We start from the raw sequence: 21,672 nt of genomic DNA, 5'->3' as shown, positions 1-21,672 counted from the left end.
TAGGTGTTAGCTCTTCTCTAAATTTTTGGTAGAATTCAGCTGTGAAGCCATCAGGTCCTGGGCTTTTGTTTGCTGGAAGATTTCTGATTACAGTTTCGATTTCCTTGCTTGTGATGGGTCTGTTAAGATCTTCTATTTCTTCCTGGTTCAGTTTTGGAAAGTTATACTTTCCTAAGAATTTGTCCATTTCTTCCAAGTTGTCCATTTTATTGGCATAGAGCTGCTGATAGTAGTCTCTTATGATCCTTTGTATTTCAGTGTTGTCTGTTGTGATCGCTCCATTTTCATTTCTAATTTTGTTAATTTGGTTCTTCTCCCTTTGTTTCTTAATGAGTCTTGCTAATGGTTTGTCAATTTTGTTTATTTTTTCAAAAAGCCAGCTTAGAGAGTAGATAAAGAAGACAGGGAAGGTCAAGGAGTAAGTTCAAATATTCATGTGTTCTTTACAACCATGACTTTGGATCATTAAAAAAAATGATATTTGCTGCTAAATGTATATGTGATGTACATGGATTCTCACTATGTATGCACTTACATGAATGCAAATACCTGATTTTAGGAAAAAGAGAAATATAGAAAAAAGTAAACTTTTGGGGATTCCCTGGTGGCTCAGACAATAAAGTGTCTGCCTGCAATGCGGGAGACCCAGGTTCGATCCCTGGGTTGGGAGGATCCACTGGAGAAGGAAATGGTAACCAACTCCAGTACTCTTGCCTGGAAAATTCCATGGACAGCGGAGCCTTGTAGGCTACAGTCCATGGGGTTACAAAGAGCCGCACATGACTGAGCGACTTCACTTCACTTCACTTCACTTCAAACTTTAAATAATGTATGCTATACTGTCTGATCTTAGTTTTCTGAATGTTGAGTTTTAAGCCAACTTTTTCACTTTCTTCTTTCACTGTCATCAAGAGGCTCTTTAGTTCTTCTTCGCTTTCTGCTATAAAGATTGTGTCATCCACATATCTGAAGTTATTGATATTTCTCCCAGTAATCTTGATTCCAGCATGTGCTTCATCCAGCCCAGCATTTCTCGTGATGTACTCTATATATAAGTTAAATAAGCAGGGTGACAATATACAGCCTTGATGTACTCCCTTCCCTATTTGGAACCAGTCTATTGTTCCATGTCCAGTTTTAACTATAGCTTCTTGACCTGAATACAGATTTCTCATGAGGCAGGTAAGGTGGTCAGGTATTCCCATCTCTTTAAGAATTTTCCACAGTTTGTTGTGATCCACAGTCAACAGCTTTGGTGTGGTCAATAAAGCAGAAATAGATGATTTTCTGGAACTCTCTTGCTTTTTCAATGATTCAACAGATTTTGGCAATTTGATCTCTGGTTCCTCTGCCCTTTCTAAATTCAGCTTGAATATCTGGAAGTTCATGGTTCATGTACTGTTGAAGCCTGGCTTGGAGAATTTGGGGCATTATTTTGCTAGTGTGTGAGATGAGTGCACTGGTGTGGTAATTTGAACGTTCTTTGGCATTGCTTTGGGATTGGAATGAAAACTGACCTCTCCCAGTAGATGGGAAAACAGTGGAAACAGTGAAAGACTTTATTTCTTTGGGCTCCAAAAACACTGCAGATGGTGACTGCAGCCATGAAATTAAAAGACACTTGTTTCCTTTGAAGAAAAGCTATGACCAACTTAGACAGCATATTAAAAAGCAGAGACATGACTTTGCCAAAAAGGTCCATCTAGTCCAACCCACGGTTTTTCCAGTAGTCATGTATGGATGTGAGACTTGGACTATAAAAAAAGCTGAGCACTGAAGAATTAATGCTTTTGAACTGTGGTGTTGGTGAAGACTCTTGACAGTTCCTTGGACTACAAGGATATCAAAGCAGTCAATCCTAAATAAATCAGTCCTGAATATTCTTTGGAAGGACTTATGCTTAAGTTGAAGGTCCAATATTTTGGCCACTTGATGCAAAGAACTGACTCATTGGAAAAGAACCTGATGCTGGGAAAGATTGAAGGCGGGGGGAGAAGGGGATGACAGAGGATGAGATGGTTGAATGGCATCACCGACTCAGTGGACATGAGTTTGAGTAAGCTCTGGGAGTTGATGATGGACAGGGAGGCCTGGTGTGCTGCAGTCCATGGGGTTGCAAAGAGTCGGACACGACTGAGGGACTGAACTGAACTGAACTGATACCATCTGATATTCTACTAAATGAGCTAATAACCAAAAGCTAGGTGGAAAAGATAAATCTGCATCCCTTCCATCAGCTCACATGTCCTCTCTTGTGTCTCTTGCAGTGTCAGTTTCTCATGATGTGCATTTGTGGGTTTTTTTTTTTTTATAACATCAACCTTAAACATAAGGTGTTTTGCATTTTTAAATATTTATTTATTTTAATTGGAGGCTAATTACTTTACAATATTGTAGTGATTTTGCCATACATGGACATGAATCAGTACATGTGTTCCCCATCCTGATCCTCCTCCCACCTCCCTCCCCATCCCATCCCTCTGGGTCTTCCCAGTGCACCAGCCCTGAGCACTTGTCTCATGCATCCAACCTGGACTGGTGATCTGTTTCACATGTGATAATATACATGTTTCAATGCTATTCTCTCAGATCATCCCACCCTCACTTTCTCCCACAGAGCCTAAAACACTGTTCTATACATCTGTGTCTCTATAACACAAACCTTAAATATATTTAGAAGCCACTCGAAACTTATGGCTTGACACTGAAAAGAGATAGTAATCCATTCTCCAATAGAAATATATATTTAGCCATGTGCCCTGTATTGTTTTCAACTTAATGGACTCTTAAGAATAAGTTTGAAAATCTTAGTTTTTGCCTTATAACTCTTTACTTTACAAACAAGTCCAATATAAAATGAGACCCTATGGTACATATTTTTAAAAGCAAGGACATATATTAACATTTTAAATAAAATTATATAACAGTAGGTTCCAGCTTTCCAAGTTTTGTTGCTACAATGAGAAAAACTTCAGCTATTCTGATTTCGAATGAGCCAATTCCTGAGTTTCAAATTACTTAGTTTTACCTACATGCTCATCCTTATGATGAAAATGTATCAGTTCTCCAACCTTTGGAATATGAGTCATGAGTATGTATGATACTGATATCAAAATTCTATTTTTCTTTATACAGTATTATGGCTTTATTCCTATAGTTTTATTTTCTAATTTCTCCTGTGGCTGCAAATTTGTGGATGTGTTTTCTGCCACTTCTCTTCCTCCCTCTCTTTTAATCTATTTATATTTTCAATGGCCATCTTTCTGTTTAGTCCGATATTATGTTATTGCAAGTTTCCTGTTGCATTCTGAAAACAGACAATTATATATCAATAAAAAATACAATCATTCCTGTCTTGTGGTAGTCTGAATGATGTCACATCAAGCTTGGTAATGGCAACTTCCTCTGTAAAACTTTTGAAGGATAAAATTCAATCTAACTCAATCAAAATATAATTTATTGAGAACAGATTATAGCAAGAAAATTACTGGCTTTCACAAAAATATACACACAAAATTTTGAAAAAGACATCTACCTTGTCCTCTTAAGCTTCAAGACCAAAGTCAGAAATGTACAGACATGACTGTGTTATAAGGTAAACAAAGCTCAAACCTGAAAACACTAAGATTTGAATAAAATGAAAGCATTAATCTGTGAATAGGTATGTGGTATGCTAGGATAAAAAATGCCAGATTCAGAAAATATTTCTTTTCCAAAAGACTCACATAGAAAAAAAATATGCAGACTATTTTTAAATAACTAAAATACTTTTCCTTATTGCTTTTTGAACATTGGGATCCATGGTAGGGAGGGTAATTCTGTTCTTACGAATAAGAAAAAGTGGTGACCATTTGGGTACTCCTTCTGAAGAGCAGCAAAATTTAAGCAGCTTTCAAAACTTCCTTTGAACTAGAAACACGGTTGCGGATTGTGTGACCAGGCTAGGTGGTTCTCAGTTAGTACCTATGAGAATGCCAGGGTTCAGAGAAAGGAGGGGTGGAGTCCCATATACCAAGGTCACAGGTTGCAAGACTTTGTACCAACACCATAGACATGGAGCCCAAAACCAAAGTCATCGCTGGAACCGACTGAGCCCCACTGTAACTGTTGCCAAAAGCCCCCCTGATCCTTACCAGCCAGCTTGCTGATCCCAAATTAGGTAAAAATACTTATCCTGGTATGCACCCAAGAGCAGCCTAACCAATCACCTAATGCCACCTTCCAGCAGGAATTTTCTTTGTCTTGAGACTAAAAATTGGTGTGTTGTCCTATGAAACACGTGAAAAGTGTGGCTTTCCTTTGAGCCGGCTCGCTATTTTAACAGCGTCTCCCACTCTAATTCTCCCTTCAGAAGTCGACTCTGTCCTGTCAGGAGGTCGGCCTGCTTTGCTTGCAGCACCCACATTATCTTTGCTCTCTCCTCTTAATAAACTCACTCCTGTCCGAAATGCTCTGGGTCTGGAAATTCTTTCCAACCCGTGCTTGGACTGCCATAACAGAGGGAATGTTCACAAAAGGTAACTTTTTCAGGTACTTCTACCAAACAGTCCTCTTAACCTCAGCTACCACTTCCTCATCTTTGCTTGAAACACTTTCCACTACTATTGCTCCCCAGTTATGCAATATCTCTGTGAGTGTCATATACTTATTTCTTTGCACAGAATGTTCTTTCTACCTTCCTCCACATTAGATATCTACTGTGCTTGGGTCTTTGGATCTTTTTACTTTTGGATTTCTTTGTTGTTGTTTTTTATTTTTTTCCTGTCCAGCATCTGTTCCTCTCTGAAAACAAACTTCAATTTGCCTTTGGGAAGCAATGCCTCCTTCTCTTCTTCCATGGAGCTCACATGCGTTTAGTCCGGGTCCTCACATACGCACCACCCAATGCTAAGGGTGAACATGTGCTCTGGGCTTTACATGCCTTTCGTCTGGTGAGTGGGTAAGGAATAAACGTTCATTTGGTTTAAACCAACAAGCAGCAAGCTCAGACTTCTGCTAGGTGGATTGAAAAGAAAACATTGTCTTACCTCTGGCGGTGGTGATCAGCTAGGATGGAAGGCTCCATCTTGCTCCATAAGAGGTGCCTGAAAAATTAAGTCCATAAAAAAAAAGAAAACTAAGAGAAAGAAAACACAGGTATGGACAAAGACAGATTCTTGATTAATTACGTTGAAAATGAGTTTAGCCATTGGATTTGTCATTTGTGTGAACCAACATAGTCCCCCTTTTTACTTAACCAGGGTTTGTTTCAAGTTTCTGCCACTTGTAACCAATTCAGTAGACTGTTCTAACATTAAATCCCCTCACAAGTAAAGGCTCTACAAACTAAAGTCTTCTCTGGCTCATTTCTCATTTAAGAGATTGTTGGGAATTCCCTGGCAGTCCAGAGGTTAGGACTCTGTGCATGCTCTCACTGCCTAGGGCCCAGGTCTAATCCCTGTTTGGGAAACTAAGGTTCCGCAGGCTGTGCCAACGCTGTGCTATACTTAGTTGCTCAGTTGTGTCTGACTCTTCTGCAGCCCCCAGGCTTCCCTGTCCATGGAATTCTCCAGGCAAGAATACTGGAGTGGGTTGCCATTTCCTCCTCGAGGGGATGTTCCCAACCCAGAGATCAAACCCAAGTCTATTGTCTATTGTATCTCCTGCATTGGCAGGCAGGTTCCTACCACTAGCACCACCTGAGAAGCCCTCTGCAAGCTGTGTGGCATAGCCAAGAAAAAAAAAAAAAGTTTAGAGACTATGCCCTCAGAGATCCCTGAGGCACTAATCCTTTCAGTCATTACACTGTACATCATCACTCAAGTAATTATATGTCTTCCCAGCTATGCTGTAAAGATTCATCAGGGTGGGGAAGTAGTTTCATTTGCGTTTCTTTTAGCCTGTGTGTTCAGTCGCCTAGTCATGTCAGACTCTTTGCGACCCCATGGACTGTAGTCTACCAATCCCCTCCAGGCAAGAATACTGGGGTGGGTTGCCATTTCCTCCTCCAGGGATCCTCCTGACCCAAGGATTGAACCCATGTCTCTTGTGTCTTCTGCATTGGCAGGCAGATTCTTTCCCACTTGCGCTACCTGGAAAGCTTTATCCTAGATATATATTAAAGAATCAATAAACATTGGATGATCAAATTAATAAAATGAAGAGATGATGGAAAGCAGCATCAAAAAGTATGAGGTTTCTACCAAGAAATCCAAGTTGGGACCTTGAAAAGCATATGAAATTGCTGTGGCATTTTAATAAGTTGATGGGATGTGTACTGTATTAGCTGAGACAGGTTGCCTAAGCTTGTAGAATTCATCAGGAACAGTTTCATGGAGGTTGTTGAATAAGAAACTAAAGTTGGTCACCTATAAGATCAAGATTTAGATAATATAAAGAAACAGTATAATTTTTTTTTTTTTAAAGACTGCAACTACAAATGTTGTGGAACCAAATGAGTCAGCATGCTTGTTGTGCAGCAAAGCCAATCTTCTGACATCAGGTTGGGGTGAAGGAAAACTTGGGATCTATTGCAGGACCAAGCAAAGAGAATGGGCAGCTCATGCTCAAAAGACCAAAACTCCTGGATGACTTCTAGGGAAAAGTAGAAGGGAGAGGATCACAGCGGGTGTGATCAGTTCTTATACAATTCTCTGATTGGTGATGGTGAGGTAACACGGTGATATCTTGGAATCTCAGTCATCAACCTTCTAGTTCCCACCTATCTGGGATCTGTGTGCTGGTGGTCAGCATGCAGTCAACTTCTTCCACCTGGTGATTTTAGCATCTGCAAAACAACTGAAGGATGTGACTCAGGATAATATCTCCAGCCCTTTAGGAGGAACTAAAAGTGCTTAACCTTGCTTTATGGTTAAACTATTATTATCTTGCTTGAGCGCTTACTTTGTTTCTACATTTTCTAAATTCTCTGGTTAAATCTGCTCTTTGGAACTTGGGGAAGGCTAGTGTTGCAGGAAGGAGGATACCTTCTAGGGCTCAAGAATGGGCTCTTCCCTAACACTTGGAAATGAACTGTCTGAGGAGACACACATGTTGACAAAGCAAGGGCCTTTATTGGGAAGGGGTGCCTGGTGGGAGAGCAGCGGGTAAGGGAACTCAGGAGACGCTCTGCCACATGGCCTGCAGCCCCAGGTTTTATGGTAACACAGTTACTTTCTGAGTTGTCTCTGGCCAATCATTCTGACCCAGGTTCCTATCTGCTCATGAGTGCATTGCTCAGCCAAAGTGGAGTCCAGCATGAAGGATTCTGGGAGGTTGGTAGGACATGTGGACTGATGTCTCCTCTTTCCTTTTGACCTTTCTTGAATTATTCTGGTTGGGGGTAGCTTGTTAGTTCCACGTTCCTTGAGAGGACCTCCTTTTGCAAGATAACTTGTGTAAATGGCTATTAACTTTCCTGGTCAGGCAGCCAGTTTCAGTCAATATTTCCCCTAACACTCTGATCATATTAATACATTAATAAGATGTGGAAATTGAATTCAAACATACTCAATCTGATTACAGAATCTGAATTTGTTACTATAATATATAAACTACATGCCTTCTTACTCTTTATACCTGCAGCTGTGGTTGTGTTCCCTTTTCCTTTCTTAAAGTCACTTATTTATAGTCTTATTCTTCATGTCTTGATAAATCTTACTGGATGTTTGTCAACATTAGTAGTTTTGTCAAGCATCTACATTTTCCTTTTTGTTATCCTTTTCATCATATATTGTTGTTGTTCTTGTTCGGTTGTAAGTCATGTCTGAATCTTTGCAACCCCATGGTCTACACTATACCAGGCCTCCCTGTCCTTCGCTATCTCCCAGAGTTTGCTCAAATTCATGTCTACTGAGTCACTGATGCCATCCAATCATCTCATCTCCTGCCACCCCCTTCTCCTTTTGCCTTCAAACTTTCCCAGCATTAGGGTCTTTCACAATGAGTCGGCACTTCGCATCAGGTGGCCAACGTATTGGAGCTTCAGCTACAACATCAGTCCTTCCAATGAATATTCAGAGTTGATCTCCTTTAGGATTGGTTGGTTTAATCTCTTTGCAGTCCAAGGGACTCTCAAGAGTCTTCTCGAGCACCACAGTTTGAAAGCATCAATTGTATATTAGTTTTCATTTTTTTTTTTACTAATTTGTTTCATCTTTATAATTTCTTTCTCAATTTTTTTGGGTGAGGTGGTTCTGTTGTTTTTCTGTTCTCAAGTTTTTAAGATAGTTCCTTAAAGTTAAGATGGGACATTAAGGCTTTCTCTCTTTCATGATATATATGTCTTTTCTAAATACTTCATCTGTGTGCCATAAGTTTTAAAATGTAGAGCATTTGTTACTATTCCACTGTAAAAATGTTTTATTTCCAATATGAGTATCCTTTCATCTATTTTGTTGTTATTCAGTTGCTAAGTCATGTCCGACTCTTTGTGACCCCATGAACTGCAGCCTGTCAGGCTTCCCTGTCCTTCACTACCTCCCTGAGTCTGCACAATCTGATGTCCATTGAGCCAGTGATGCCATCCACCCATTTCATCTCTCACCCCCTTCTCTTGTGCTCAATCTTTCAAATGATTTCAAAACATGTTTCTAAGTTTTTAAATATGGCTTGTTTCTACTTGGCTTTGTTTATGTTTTTTGTTGTTATTGTTGTTTAATTTTAACTTAATTGCTTTCTGTTTAGAGAATAAGATTGCCATGTTGTTGAGTCTTCCTTAACAGCCTATGATGTGTTCAAAATTTAGTCAGTTCAGCCAGTCAGTTCAGTTCAGTCGCTCAGCTGTGCCTGACTCTTTGCAACCCCATGGACTACAGCACACCAGACTTCACTATCCATCACCAACTCCCAGAGCTTATCAAACTCGTATCCATAGAGTCAGTAATGAAATCCAACCATCTCATCCTCTGTCATCCCCTTCTTCTCCTGCCTTCAATCTTTCCCAGCATCTGGGTCTTTTCCAATGAGTCGCTCTTCACATCAGGTGGCCAAAGTATTGGAGTTTCAGCTCATCAACAGTCCTTCCAATTAATATTAAGGCTGATTTCCTTTAGAATCAACTGGTTTGATCTCCTTGCAGTCCAAGGGACTCTCAAGAGTCTTTCTCCAACACCATAATTCAAAAGCATCAATTCTTCGGCACTCAGCTTTCTTGATAGACCAACTCTCAACATCCATACATGACTACTGGAAAAACCATAAGTTGGGCTAGATGGACATTTGTTGGCAAATTAATGTCTCTTCTTTTTAATATGCTGTCTAGGTTGATCATAGCTTTTTTTTCCCAAGGAGAAAGCATCTTTTAATTTCATGGCTACAGTCACTATTTGCAGTGATTTTGGAGCCCCCCAAAAAGTCTGCCATTCTTTCCATTGTTTCCCCATCTATATGCATGACGTGATGGGACCAGATGCCATGATCTTAGTTTTCTGGATATTGAGTTTTAAGCCAACTTTTTGACTCTCCTCTTTCACTGTCATCAAGAGGCTCTTTAGTTCTTCTTCACTTTCTGCCATAAGGGTAGTGTCATCTGAATATCTGAGGTTATTGATATTTCTCCCAGCAATCTTGATTCCAGCTTGTGCTTCATCCAGCCCAGCGTTTCTCATGATGTACTCTGTATATAAGTTAAATAAGCAAGGTGACAATATATAGCCTTGACATACATACTCCTTTCCTGATTTAAAACCAGTCTGTTGTTCCATATCCAGTTCTGACTGTTGCTTCTTGACCTGCATACAGATTTCTCAGGAGGTAGGTGCAGCATCATCTTTTAGGATTTGAAATTGCTCAACTGGAATTCCATCACCTCCACTAGCTTTGTTCATAGTGATGCTTTCTAAGGCCCACTTGACTTCACATTCCAGGATGTCTGTCTCTCGGTGAGTGATCATACCAACATGATTATCTGGGTCATGAAGATCTTTTTTGTATAGTTCTTCTGTGTATTATTGCCACCTCTTCTTAATATCTTCTGCTTCTGTTAGGTCCATACCATTTCTGTCCTTTATTGTGCCCATCTTTGAATGAAATGGTCCCTTGGTATCTCTAATTTTCTTGAAAAGCTCTTTAGTCTTTCCCATTCTATTATTTTCCTCTATTTCTTTGCATTGATCACTGAGGAAGGCTTTCTTATCTCTCCTCGCTCTTCTTTGGAACTCTGCACTCAGATGGGAATATCTTTCCCTTTCTCCTTTGTCTTTCGTTTCCTTTCTTTTCTCAGCTATTTGTAAGGCCTCCTCAGACAACCATTTTGCCCTGCATTTTTTTTCCCCTTAGGGATAGTTTTGATCACTGCCTCCTGTACAATGTCACGAACCTCCATCCATAGTTCTTCAGGCACTCTATCAGATCTAATCCCATGAATCTATTTGTCACTTCCACTGTATAATCATAAGGAATTTGATTTAGGTCATACCTGAATGGTCTAGTGGTTTTCCCTACTTTCTTCAATTTAAGTCTAAATTTGGCAATAAGGAGTTCATGATCTGAGGCAGAGTCAGCTCCCAGTCTTGTTTTTGCTGACTGTATAGAGCTTCTCCATCTTTGGCTGCAAAGAATATAATCAATTGATTTAAGTATTGACCATCTGGTGATGTCCATGTGTAGAGTCTTCTCTTGTGTTGTTGGAAGAGGGTGTTTGCTATGACCAGTGCGTTTGAACATAATATATGCTTTGCAGTTATTGAATGAAAATTTCTATGTGACTTACTTAAAGTTAACTGTGTTAATTAAAGCTTATATAGCATTTTTAATTTATTTAACACTTGTGTCCTCATCGTGTCCTACTTTGTGACCCCATGGACTGTAGCACACCAGGCTGCTCTGTCCATGTGGTTTCCCAGACAAGAATACTGGAGTGGGTTGCCACTTCCCAACCCAATGATCAAGTCCGTGTCTCTTGTGTCTCTTGTTTGGCAGGCAGATTCTTCACCACTGCCCCACCTGGGAAGTTCTTCTATAGTGTTACTGGTATTTTTGTCTGATGGATCTGTTTTTGTTTTTTTGTGTTTTTTTAAGGTTCAGCAGGAGATATCTCAAATATACCTCCCACTGCTTACCTTGTACATTTCAATAAAAGTAAAAACTATTTACATCTGGCATTTTTACTTTGCCTTTCCTCAAGTGAGATGTTACTTTTCCTACGACTGAGTTTCTCAATTCTACTCGTTCAAATCTATACTTAGGTGTTATCTCCAACTTAAGGCTTTTTCTAACTCTTGTAGATAGAAAAAAATTCCTTCCCATAACACTTTATATGTCATCTCATTTTGCATAGTTATTTGGAGATGTTTTTCCCCACTTGTAAGACTGCAAAGTGTTAAGGATAGGGGCTATGTTTAATGAATTTCCCTATCATCTGAAGGGCAAACAGTAAGTTCTTAAGAAATACTCATTGTTGAAATCAGAAAAGAAATGGATGGATACATAAATGGTTTAACTTCATGATAATATGAAAAAAACCCCAAATCCAATAGAGATGCTAAGGAAACACTAATACCATGGTTTGCTCCTACACATGATTCTTTTAGATTCTTTGAAACCGTAACTCCAAATTCAGTATTTTGCAAAAACCTATGACTTTCAATTCAGAGCTATTGACTGAAGCTTCACCAACAATTGAGTTTTCCAGTTAGTAGACCCTCTATTTTTTTTCACATTTAAGTGCACTCTTCCCAGCTGTTATTCCTGATTCTGCCATCATTTCTGCCAAAAACAACATCTTTCACCAGGCCCCTGCTCCTCAGCTGTGCCACTCCAAAACAATGTTTGCTCCTCATTAAAAATCTGCAAAGCCAACTGAGAGTCAATCCACCACAAAAGTAGCCCAAACCAAACTGCAGAGGAGAGACAATCAAATCCGACCTCTGTTACTCACACCACTAAGGGGCTGTGCTGCTGCATTCTACAGAGGCTGGGAGCACTGCAGAAGCCGTGCTGGGAGGCCATGATGGCCATCAAGCCATGTGGTCGGGAGACCACATTCTGCTGCTGTTACTAGGTCATTGCGAAGTAAATAAGCCACAATTACTGGGTTGCAGCTTATGAAGAACATTGCAACTGAAGAGGCACTTGTACCACCTAACCCTTGTAAATTGGACCCATGGTTCTGGTCTATCTCCAAGGAATAAGATAGGTTTTATAACCAGATGGGGCTCTAAACAAAGAAATTGGCCATGGATACTGGGTTTCTGGCCCTCACGGTAGTCTGCTGTGACACTGAAAGATCCAGGAGGAGAAGTTAAAGCAATCCAGATCATTTGAGAAGTGTGGATGATTTGATATATTTAGAGCCCCAGGCAAACATGTGAATTTTGTGATTCTGCATCTCTTTCACCCATATTCTAGAGATCTGGCTAAATCTGATGCTTTTTCATGCTCAGGGCTCTGAACTACCAGCTATTAAAAAAAAAAAAGTATTAGCAAAGTCAAAATGCATTTTAAAACACCTCTGCTTTTAGGATACATTTCCTTAACAATATACATTTCTTTAATCATATGATTCACCCTATGATTTTTGGCAATGCTCAGAAATTATCAGTCCCTTCACGGTTTGAATTCTATAGGAATTCCAAAGTACCTCATTTATTCCTCTGCTAGACACAACCTATCTGACCTTCTCTACTAAAAACACAAGAGAATAAGTCAGAGATTTCCCTTCTTACAAAATACTTCAACCATGAGAAATTTGCAAAGATCTTATGTGTAGTTAAATAGCAAAGACATAAGAAATTCAATTGTAACATTATGAGATTAGACATTGCATTGAAGAAAAAAAAAAAAACACTGAATGAAACCAAGCAAGTAAGAAATCTTTTGTTATAACAGTCATCTAAACTTTTAAATTATATTTTAGAGTAGAAAAGTAACTGGGGAACATTCACTAAAATCTAGTACATGGACAATGTTCTCAAAGACAGTTAAGAGCCACCCAAAGGATGCTCAGACTGCTAAGTATCAAGATCATTTTATGCAACTGATCAAATGACCCTGAATATGCCAGACTGACTGGTAGTGTGAGAATGGAAATGGGAGATAGGGAAACACTGTACATGTCAGGTCAGTTTGGATCATCAGCCCTCAGAATATTCCCAGAACTGCTAAGCTGTCATTTTAGAACATCTTTCCATTCACAACCTCCTATAAAAAGATTGGCAAGAGAGGACAACTTTCCAGAGTAAAAAGTAAAGATAAAAGTAGATTTCAAATGAATATGTATACAGAGATAAATACAGGAGAAAACAGAGAGGAGGCATTAAAAAAACAGATATAACTCAAAAATAATATATTCTAGACTAGGTTGCAGGTAATGTTTGATGAGTGCATTTCCTACAAGAGAGTAACTACTTCTTCCAGGGCATATAGAGTATAAAAGGTTTGAACATGCACACAAACATGCATGTTAAAACCAGTGGGTGTTTAAAAGCCTGATTTAAGAGATTGAAAACAGAGGTAAGGTGGCTAAAAGAATTTTATCCATTTGTATAAGTAACATATTTATAATTGTAAAAACATATCTGCAGATGGTAATTTCTGAAGTAATTTACAAATGCTATTGGCATATTTCTATGTTTATATGACTACTTCATTGTTAAATAAATAATATTTAATATATATGTAATAAATAATATATAAGTAAAATTTGTATTTTCCCTTCATAATACAGCTATACTCGTATAAAATTATAACTTATCTTCATGAGATTTGTCTTTGACCTGTGACTGTTGCAATATATATTTATATATAAACGCATACACAGATATTTATATAATATATACAAACAGAATTATTTAAATTACTTTCTTGTATGATACTGTGAATTATAATATTAGGTAAACTAATTTTAATTGAATTACTTATACCTATAATATGTGTATGTTTATATAAAGGTACATTTAAAATAAGTTCAAGTAATATATTAATCACATAGAATAAGTTATATAATAAATTATAAAACCCATCATTACCATTCATCTACTATGCTAACAAAACAGAACAATCCAAATATTCCTTAATGACAATGCTAACTTGGTTAAGAACAACCTTCCCAAAATAAATGAGTAACTATATTAGCAAGATTTGGAAACTACATTTCAATGTTTTCTTCTACCCACAGAGAGATTATTAACAATTCTTTATTGCAGAAGATAAACCAAACAAAACATTTATTAATGTGAGGAATTAATATTTTTGCTTTATTATTTTGTAACAAGCAAAAATAAAATAAACATTTAAGATCATGGTCTCTATTTTATCTTTATTTTATTGTTACCTTTATTATCATTTCACTGTTAATAGATATAATTGCAAATTCAATTGAGATAAAATTCCTAGTTAATTAAAAAGACCTTGAGAATTTGTTAAACCAATGAGGAAAAAAAGGAGAAAGGATGGAAGTCGCTGCCCTTCTCAAATGAAAATGAATTATGTAAACATAGATTACACAGTGTGGGGGAAATATACAAAAGATATCTCTGACTTTTCTCAGCTCACTGGGTCTGCATCTCTTCCATCATCAGCTGTGTGCACAGAGCACCTTACAAATCATAATATGATAACAGACTCAATGTCAGTTATGATTCATAATTGCATGTTTTACTATAGTTTGATACCCCTTCTCAGTCATATGTGTGTGTATTTATATTGGCATATGCATTGCAAATATACATTACTTGTATATATATTATATGTGAGAGAAAGCTAGTTAGTTGTATCACTCACCAAACTAATATTAATGAATATTGGGGGAAATGTGTGTGTGTGTGTGTGTGTGTTCGCATGTGTGTGCCATTTGGGAGGATAGCACATGGGAGAGCAAAGCTTCTGATTTAATCTCTATGGTGAAAGACTTCTTTTTAAGTTAATAAACTTGAGATTTTAGAACATTTTAGATTTACAGAAAAATCTAAGAGCAGGTAGAACCCCTTGTGCAGAGCAGAGGGGGTTTATGGGAAAGGCTTTTGTTGGATAATTCTTTGCATGGAAAAATCACACCTAGCACCTTAGTCTGATGCTAGGTGTCATGAATAACAGAAATAAGAATTTTTGACAGCTGTTGTAATCCCATATTTCTACACACACACATACATACATGTGTGTTTGCTTACTTAAGGAAGAAAGAAGTGAACATGAGTTTGAACCAGGTCCACCATCTGCAAGTCACTAGTGAGGAGCAGAATGTTTTCATCGGTCATTATGGGTCAGATCTCAATGATTAAAAACCCCAGAGCTTCTCAAGGGTATAATTTCCTGGTTCTCCACCTGCACACTTCCCCATGGACCTCATCACCCTTGACTCTAACCAAATTCTGGAAAAGCTAGTTAATTCTAATTGAGAAGCAGAGTTTAACTCTACATGCAAAAGGAAATTAGTTATCTTGATAATCAGGTAAAATTAGCACAGGATTTTGTCAAAAATACCAGAAGAAAATGTTTCCTTGACTTTGACTTATATCATCTATTACTAACTGGATGCAAAAATAATTTTGTAATATGGTTTTTAAAAAAGAAATATTTTCTTGAGGTTTCACATCAGATATCATCATTGGACCAACAGCCACATTTCGATGGCCTGAGAAGCTCAATTCCTCTTTTGAATGCTTTGGGGTCAATAAAACCCCAAATGATTTGGGCCAATCACATATCCACTAGTTATTTAAACCCTTGAGCATTTCAAAGGGAATTTAATCTATATGATCCGATTCATTTACACTTTACTCATCAAAGCAGTGTCAGAGTTACTCGATATTATAAAAGACTTTATATAAAAATGCTTTAATATATATTTTTCAAAAAGAGAATGTCATTTCAAAATTAAGCTATTTCCCTCTATTTCTAAATTTTAACAATTAGTTCGAAGCCAGAATATTTCTAGTTTTAAAGACATTGAATTTTCATAGAAGCATTCTCTCTTTCCCAGTCACAGTCAGATCACAGAGCTTTCTCTCTCGGTGTCTGCGATTCCAAGATGCCTCCATAATTACAAACAGTGCACTGTAGTTGTTCTGAGACAAAACAGCCCTCTATGCTTAAGGAACTGATAAAACAATGAGTTGAAATGATCTTCCTAGACTTAGTATTTTCCCTTCAATGAACAGTGTTAACATTAGAAACAAATGGGATAGAATGTGGTGATGCCAAAATTTCAAAAACAAATATGGATAAAGAGCTAAAACTCTTGCTCAAAACCAATCTGGAAAGAAATATCAGGAGTTGATTTCTATGTAAGATACTACCATAGGGCTATCTTTTGTTGTTGTCATCTTATTATACAGACTATTGTGTTTTTTGTCTATTTATCTACATTTATAACATGAAATGATAAACATAAGGCTGCAGTTTTTTTTTTTTTTTAAAAACAGTTTGGGACAGGATCTAATTGGAAAATATTTTATTTGATGATCATTTGAGAGTTCCAATTTTTACATACTTGAGGTTACATAATATCTTGTGGTATACTGACCATTGTATGGGACATATAGAGAATAAAATTGAAAAAAAAGAAGTATTCTGGAGCCCTTGATACAACCCAAATCCTCTCTGAGGGTCTTCCCTGTGGCCTCATTCAGTAAAGAATCTGCCTGCAAAGCAAGAGACCCAAGTTTGATCCTTGGGTTGGGAAGATCCCTTGGAGTAGAAATGGCAACCCACTCTACTATTCTTGCCTGGGAGAGCCTGGCAGGCTACAGTTCATGGGGTCGAAAAGAGTCAGACATGATTGTGAGGCTAGCACTTTCACTTTCAAATCCTGTCTGAGTCTTTTATGATTAATCTTTCTCTGCCCACCACAACTAGATTGATCTGTCTTAACACTGTCTTCCTTATGCTCCCACAACTCTCTCGTGTTTTCAACCTTAGACTCAAAATCTTCGACTGGTTTTCAGTCCCTGCGTTTTCTGACTCCAGTGGACTCATTCAGTACATTTATGCCTTAACATTTAGACAGGTTCCTTTTGAAAGTGGAGAACATTGTGATCACCCCTACATCTCTGTGTTTGCTGAGTCTTCTATCATGACTCTCTCACCATTTCTTATGCACATCCGTCTCCTAAGTATGTATTAAGGTGCACATCAAGTTGTATTCTTTCTAGAAATTGTCTTTTCTGATCACACAGACCTCTCCCTTCTAAGAGCCACTGTGGCACTCAGCATCCATACCCAAGAATTTAACATTTCACTTTGTGTTAGTTACTTTACCCACAAATTCCAAACTGATTGCATGCTTCTTGAGGTCTACAACAATGTGCACATTATCCATCAAAACCCTAGCAGATAATACACAAGCAAGAAACATTTATTGTAAGATTAATTGATTAGTGATTAAAATAGTAGAGAATTTTAGAAATAATTTTGCAGAGCCTAGCTCTTAAATTTCACACTTGTGAACCAAAATTAGCAAAGTACCCTCTCTCAAAGATATTGATTACATCACTAGTTACTTCATTTGTTATACATACGTTAGGTTTATGGACGCAAAGAATAATGATCAAAATATTTTTAAAACTCAAAGCAAACTGATTTGTGGCTAATGTTTAGACTTATATATGATTCAAATTTTTGATATTCAAAGTTCCCCCTGAATCTGGGCCCATCTTTCCCTTCTAAATTCATGCACCATTTCAATGTAAGCAAATGTTTTGTTTTGTTTGTTTTTTAACTCTTGTCTTCTCACTGCTTCTTGAGCTCAAGCCTACTGTTTCCTCATTTTGAATGTCCTGAATATTTGTTCAAGTTCAGATTAACAGTTCTTTTCTTTCCCCCTCTAGCCTCTTTCTGGCTATTGATCTTCTCTTTTCTTTAATTTCTAGAGAAATTTTTAAATAAACTACCATTTCAGAATTAATTTCATGCCTGCTTTTTAGTTTATGTTTCAAACATACATCTATTTTCTCCACATCTAGGATATAAGCAGGTATAAGGAACATATATCAGCTCTTTAATTAAATAATTTGTTCCTTAATATGGGCACAATAGGCTGAATAACTTCTTTTGAATGATAAACCGATAAATAATTTTATATGTTTTAATAGCTTTCATAAAAGTAGCATTATATATGAGACATTAAAGATTTATATTCCAAGAAGTTGCTAATTATTCTTAGTGACTACATGTTCACCATATTCACGCACTCTTCTACCTTCTGTGGATTAACTAATGTAACTGTCATAACTCTTAAAATAGTTTTGGGGCTCCCCAGGCAGCACTAGTAGTAAAGAACCTGCCTGCCAGTATAGGAAATGTAAGAGAGGCAGGTTTGATCCCTGGGTTGGGAAGATGCCCTGGAGGAGGAAATGACAACCCACCCCAGTATTCTTGCCTGGAGAATCCCATGGACAGAGGAGTTGGGTGGGGTATGGTCCATTGGGTCACAAACGGTTGGACAAGACTGAGCGACTTAGCCCACACACATGCATCTAGTTTTACAGATAAGAAAACTAGAGCTCCTCTACCGGCAGCTTCCGACAGCCAGATGTCTCCCAGGAAGTTCTCCGCTCCCAGGCACGGTCCCTGGGCTTCCTGCCTCGGAAGCGCCCCAGCCGGCTCCGCGGGAAGGTGAAGCGCTTCCCCAAGGATGACTCTTCCAAGCCCCTGCACCTCACCGCCTTCCTCGGCTACATGACCCACACTGTGAGGGAGGTCGATAGGCCAGGGTCCAAGGTGAACAAGAAGGAAGTTGTGGAGGCTGTGACCGGCGTGGAGACTCCGCCCGTGGTGACTGTGGGCATCGTGGGCTACGTGGAAACAGCCCGAGGCCTCCGGACCTTTAAGACCATCTTTGCTGAGCATATCAGCGACGAGTGCAAAAGGCGCTTCTACAAGAACTGGCATAAATCTAAGAAGAAGGCCTTCCCCAAATACTGCAAGAAGTGGCAGGACGTCGATGGCAAGAAGCAACTGGAGAGGGACTCCAGCAGCATGAAGAAGTGCTGTCAGGTCATCCGTGTCATTGCCCACACCCAGATGCGCCTGCTTCCTCTGCGCCAGAAGAAGGCCCATCTCATGGAGAGCCAGGTGAACCGAGGCACTGTGGCTGAAAAACTGGACTGGGCCCGCGAGAGGCTTAGCAGCAGGTCCCTGTGAACCAAGTATTTGGCCAGGATGAGATGATTGATGTCATTGGGGTGACCAAGGGCAAAGGCTACAAAGGGGTCACCAGCCGGTGGCTCACGAAGAAGCTGCCCCGTAAGACCCACCGAGGGCTGCGCAGGGTTGCCTGAATTGGGGCGTGGCATCCCGCCCGGGTGGCCTTCTCTGTGGCTCGGGCTGGGCAGGAAGGCTACCATCACCGCACTGAGATCAACAAGAAGATCTACAAGATCAGTCAGGGCTACCTCATCAAGGACAGCAAACTGATCAAGAACAATGCCTCTACTGATTACGATCTGTCTGACAAAAGCATCAACGCTCTGGGTGGCTTTGTCCAGTACGGTGAGGTGACCAATGACTTTGTCATGCTCAAAGGCTGTGTGGTGGGAACCAAGAAGTGAGTGCTCACTCTGCGCAAGTCCTTGCTGGTGCAGACCAAACGGCGGGCCCTGGAGAAGATTGACCTCAAATTTATTGACACCACCTCCAAATTTGGTCATGGTTGCTTCCAGACTGTGGAGGAGAGGAAAGCCTTCATGGGACCACTTAAGAAGGACCGAATTGCCAAGGAAGAAGGGGCCTAATAGAACAGATTGTACAGCTGGTAGAATCTCAATAAAATTATTTTCCAATGGAAAAAAAAAAAAGAAAACTAAAGCTAACAGGAACTAAATAATCTGCTCCAAATCCCACAAAACTAGAGCTCAATATAGTCACAACAAATACAGACTCAACATCTGTCATCTACCAGGAATTCTATTAGGTGACTTACTTTTCTAAGTCATATTCTCCAGTAGATATTATTATTATTTTATTATTATTATTATATTATTATTATATTCATAGACCAAAAAACCGACATTGACAAAAAATAACTGATCATTGGTCATGGACACTTAAAAAAGTCATACCACAAAAATCCTCTCATATAAGGTCAACAAATGCTCTTATTAGTATATTTCTGATATGATGGTGGTTTAGTCACTAAGTCATATCTGACTCTTTGTGACCCCATGGCCTGTAGCCTGCCAAGTTCCTCTGTCCATGGAATGTTGACAGTATTATCCTTTTATCTGTTTTGTTTGAGAGTCAAAGTCATATTTATGATTCTTGGTATATTTAACTCTATAAAACCAGTTGAAATTAAAATCCTCTAAGGGCGGCAAGGCAGGATAATCTAGTAGGCTGACATGGCACATGCTTTGGACCTCTAGGAAACAAGGATTTCTGAAGATATTTTGAAGTGTGTTATTTCTGGGAAAAAGCTATGGAGTAGGTATAGTGAAAAAAATGTATTGGACATTCTTATAATTAGTCTATGTTTTAGTATTTGTGTACTTGGCATCTGGCGCCTCGATTCTTTAATCTTCCCTATACCTACTCTCTGCTCTGTGACTTTTCAGATTCTCCCATGAAGCAGTAGAGTATATTTTCCTTCTTCTTGGTTTCAGGTTGGCCCACAAGTCTTGCTCGGATCAACAGAACAGCACAGAATTGATGATATGCCAGTTCTGATCCTAGGCTTGAGAGTCTTCCCATACTTCACTTCTCTTTCCAAGACCCCTGCCATCAACTTATAAAGAATATGCCTGGACTAAAGTAGTGAGAGAAACATGAAGAGTCTAGCTAACCTGCTCACATGGAAACCAGTCTAGAGCATCTGAGGCCCAGCAGAGCCTCTAAGCACTTGAGGAAGGTCAGCTGAAATTAGTGCAGACACAGAGCTGTGTTGGGCTTGGATCAATTGATCTCAGCTGTTCAGATAAACATCTAAATACATGTCGAATACTGTAGATCCTTAGAGTTTGCAGTAGTTTGCTACACAGCATTATTACAGTTAATAGTGTCACTATTATTGGAATTAATAAATTGGGTGTGGATACAGCACTGTTAACATTTCATGGGTTGCAGCTATATACATTTTTTAGGAGAAAGAATATAATGGTGTAGGGTAATAGCATTAATTTTTTATTGAGGTGAAACTATTGATAATAACTAAATTTATATTTTCAGAAATTAAGGTACAAGCATACTTTCTTAAATTATTTAAATAGCCAACAAAGGAGAAAAGCTAGAAATTGTTAAACATATTTTTGTCTATGGAAAAGACAAAATGTGAAAGACTTTTACTTTTCATTATTTAAACATTTATATTTGTAACTTTGTTATCATGTCTGTTTACTGTTATAATAATTATCATAACTGATGCTTTAGGTCGGTAAATGAGATTAATCGCCATTGTAAAATCAGAAGACGTCTTTAAAAAATGCTGTGTGTGTGTGTTTGTTGGTTTTGGTTTATCCTGAGGAAGAAAAGAGAACTATTTTTCTGAGACTTAGTCGACAAAATTAGAAAAGAGAGTGAAAGATTAGAAAGAAAATTAGAAAGAAAAAGAAAAATTAGAAAGAGGTAAGGATGCATGTATGTGAGAGGGGTTATTCCAAGTGTCCTCTATCTTTCTATAGACTTTAGCTTAGATTTCTTTTTCTTATGAAGGCTCTTGCCTTCTCAAATCTGGGTTTATCATCTTAAGTATTTCAGAGTAGCAGTTCTGCTTCTTTACTTGTCTTTATGTGTCTAAACTACTATATCTATGACGAAAGGGAC

At 38.5% G+C, this 21,672-nt stretch overlaps 1 long non-coding RNA gene and 1 pseudogene across 2 annotated transcripts in view; one reads left to right on the top strand and one right to left on the bottom strand.

Moving 5' to 3' along the window:
• LOC122673544 overlaps positions 1–21,672 on the bottom strand; it is a 602,084-nt gene that overhangs the window by 31,719 nt on the left and 548,693 nt on the right. Inside the window, exon 6 of the long non-coding RNA XR_006334711.1 lies at positions 5,028–5,084. This is a non-coding gene — a long non-coding RNA (uncharacterized LOC122673544). The remainder of the gene's footprint in view (positions 1–5,027; positions 5,085–21,672) is intronic.
• On the top strand, positions 18,449–19,717 carry LOC122673542 (annotated as a pseudogene). The gene has a single exon (XR_006334710.1). The product of XR_006334710.1 is annotated as a 60S ribosomal protein L3-like (transcript).

The sequence above is a fragment of the Cervus elaphus genome, chromosome 17 (assembly GCF_910594005.1).
Source record: "Cervus elaphus chromosome 17, mCerEla1.1, whole genome shotgun sequence".
NCBI lineage: Eukaryota > Metazoa > Chordata > Mammalia > Artiodactyla > Cervidae > Cervus > Cervus elaphus.
This window is presented reverse-complemented; position numbering and strand designations above follow the sequence as displayed.